The 3,163-nt window shown below is 35.4% G+C and overlaps 1 non-coding gene across 1 annotated transcript; it reads left to right on the top strand.

Annotated features, from left to right (window-relative positions):
- Nucleotides 1-939: 939 nt before the first annotated feature.
- LOC124888216 lies at nt 940-1,046 on the top strand. Its single transcript, XR_007046348.1, has one exon. It is a non-coding gene; the product is annotated as a small nucleolar RNA R71 (small nucleolar RNA).
- The last annotated feature ends 2,117 nt before the right edge of the window (nt 1,047-3,163 follow it).

Here is a 3,163-nt window from a genome sequence, read left to right as displayed (position 1 = left end):
TTATCCACCCAAACATCATCATTTCCCTCTTTTTCCTTGATTTCCAACTCTGCATTATCTTTTGAACTGTAATTAGTAACTATGGCATTGTCCTGCTCCTGAACTGTCTCCTTAGTTTATAGCTCACTACTTGTTGTAACCGTATTTTCCTTCTTCAAATTGGCCTTTGTATCGTTAGGTAATTCTCTTTATGGCTTTCTATTCTAAGATCTTGCAATTTTCCCTAACAGAAACTCTAAATTTTGTGTAAGGAATTGTTGACTCTTCAACTAAGCTGCAAACTGTGCCTATTGAGTCTTAATGTCTACCGTAAACTATGCTTGTTGATCCATAAATTGCTTAATCAACTCCTCCATATTGCTATTCTAAGAGGTCGCCTGATTATTCTGAGCTGGTTGTGGATTTTCTTGCATATTTCCATTGTATTGATTTTCATTATGTGCCTGATTTGCACCCCATTAGAAATTGGGGTGGTTCCTCCAATTGGAATTATAAGTGTTGCCAAAATTCTATTGACCTTGATGATTTTCACTTCCCACATAATTTACTGAATATTGATTAACAAAACATGCATCTGTTGTGTGCTTACCAATTTTTCAACCTTCACACCACAAATTTACTTATTGAACTATATTTGTTGCGGCTGCTGGTTGTGTCACACCTAATTTTGGGTTTTTCAGCTGAGTAGTCATATGGTTCTTCATTGCTGCAATCTGTGAATGTAATGCAGTAAACTGATCTACCTTTAATACCCCTGTACCCTTCTTGGGAGCACTCCTTGAGTCTATATGCCAATCAATATTCCCTTATGAAATTTGATTCAACAGTGTATCCAATTCTTCATAAGTTTTCTCAAAAGCTTGGCCTCCTACTGCTGAATCAAAAAGAATCTTTTTGTTATACTCAAGGCGTTCTATGTGAACCAAGACATCATTTGATTGATGATGATGAGGATAATTTCTCAGCATGCCTTTAAATCTCTCCTAAGCTTGGTAGAAATTTTCTCCATCTTTCTATTTGAAACTCAAGATCTCACTCCTCAAATATGTTGTTTTCTGTGATGGGAAGAATCTAATAAGGAAATTTTGAGCGCAATCTTCCTATGATGTGATGGAGTGTGGTGGTTCATCTTGTAACAACCTCTTTGCTTCTCCCATTAGAGAAAAAGAAAAGAATGTCAATCTGACATAATTAGCATTCACATCTTTAGGAATATATGTATCACTTATTTCTAGGAATGTCTGTATGTGCTGCAACGGATCCTCATGTGAAAGTTCATGAAATTGCCCCACAGAATTCAATAATTGCACCATATTTTGTTTCAATTCCTACAAATCTCCTGGCTCAGGATTCCGAATATTGTTAGTCACATGGTTCATAAGTGGGATTGCCACCTCATGAATAGGTCTTGAGGCTGGTTAAACAGGAACAGCTGGAATAACTGGAGATGGAACGTTTTCGGCAGTTGGATCAACAGCATTAGGATCTCGTATTTCAGATATTTGGCCTTGTTGAAAGTACTGTTGAGCTCTTCACCTTTGCTGAAAAATCAATTTTGGTTCTAAAAAAGGTTCTTCCAATTCTTTATCTCTGTCTAGTCCAATATTCAGCTAAACCTGCAAAAATTAAACCACAAAGATCATGTTTTTAACACTTAAAACTTATTATCAAAAACCAAAAATGAAGCAATTTACCAATTACATTAGTCCCCGGCAACGACACTAAAAACTTATTGAGTCCCTAGACATATGCAAGTGTACATGATCGTACAAGTAGTATAAAGACTTAGACAGTTAGATATCGTTCCCACGAGGACTAATAAACAAAAAATTTAATCTACTTTTAGTTTAAGACAATTAGGAATTAAGTGCTTGAGTGTATCAAGATGATTTTGAATTTATAAATAAAAATTTAAATTATTAAACAGTGAATAACTAGTGGTGACTAGAGCAAAGAAAGAAACGGTTGTAATCAGTAATGATGAGGATTCCAGGGTTGAGGCATGTCGAACAATCATATGAATCTCTATTCTTATCATAGTCTAATTGGTTTTGTGTTGTTGATTTGCAAGGGTTATGCCACGATCTTGGTCTCCCAATCTCAAATTTTCTATCTATTGAACTTTGTAGCTATAACACCCACAGAGATACAAAAATTCTTATAGATTCATAAAGTTATCTTGATGCAATTGAACCAAGCAAGGCATCTAGGTATATCCCTATGCTAGATGCTAATTCAAACCCCTTATTCTATAAAAGGATAAGAACCTTGCTCCTTAATTTCTTCATTCTACCCTAGGATTCTCCTCCTGAATGCACATAGAAATATAGATTTATTCTAATGGTGGCCACTCATCAAAATAGTAAGCTCAAAAAATTAAGAACAATGCAGATGATAATCCAAAAAGAAACTATGAATAAGAATATAAAAGAGTCATCATGTTATTGGCATCAACACTAGGATAAGGGTGTTTATCCACTCATGTTTGAATTCAACATCTAAAATAAGTAATTTACCATACCCAAAATAATTCTTAAAGTAAAGAAGTTGAAAAGAATATCTAAGAACCCTACAAAATAGAAATTTTAGCTTTTTTACCGCTGCTCTCCTTGACACAATCTCCCCAAAATTATCTTGGATTTTTCCTTTTATAGTTGGGACAAAACACTTAAAATTTACTCGATTTACCACACGGCACATCGCTCCATGCCTTCAAATTTTATTTTCTCTTAAAATATGTGCGATCACGGAATTCAATTATTCAGTGAAATTTGTGAAATACGCCATCACATCGATGCGCCACTATCGTAGTCATCCACTGGAATTCAACAATTGTGAAATATCCTTCCTCCGGGATGCCCTAAACTTCCAGGTCACACAAATTGATAATTTGTACTATGTCGGGACGCGATGGTTTCGCGAACCTCTACTGGAAAGTGCCAAGTGAGAATTTGAGCCTCTCCATGATGCACTATAATCGCACTCCTCCACTAAAATTTGACCACCACTATTTTGTTGGTCGGTGCGATGCGGAGTCTATTCAAATGAGAATTCCTAATTTTCATCTTCCCTTTTTAAGCATTATTTCAATACCTTTTATTCCTTCAATCCTTCCATATCATCATTGTATCCGAATCCTTCCAATTCTTCATGATTTTTAGCC

The sequence above is a fragment of the Capsicum annuum genome, chromosome 10, assembly GCF_002878395.1.
Source record: "Capsicum annuum cultivar UCD-10X-F1 chromosome 10, UCD10Xv1.1, whole genome shotgun sequence".
Classification (NCBI taxonomy): Eukaryota; Viridiplantae; Streptophyta; class Magnoliopsida; order Solanales; family Solanaceae; genus Capsicum; species Capsicum annuum.
The sequence above is the reverse complement of the archived record's forward strand: the minus strand, read 5'-3'. Positions and strand labels throughout refer to the sequence as shown.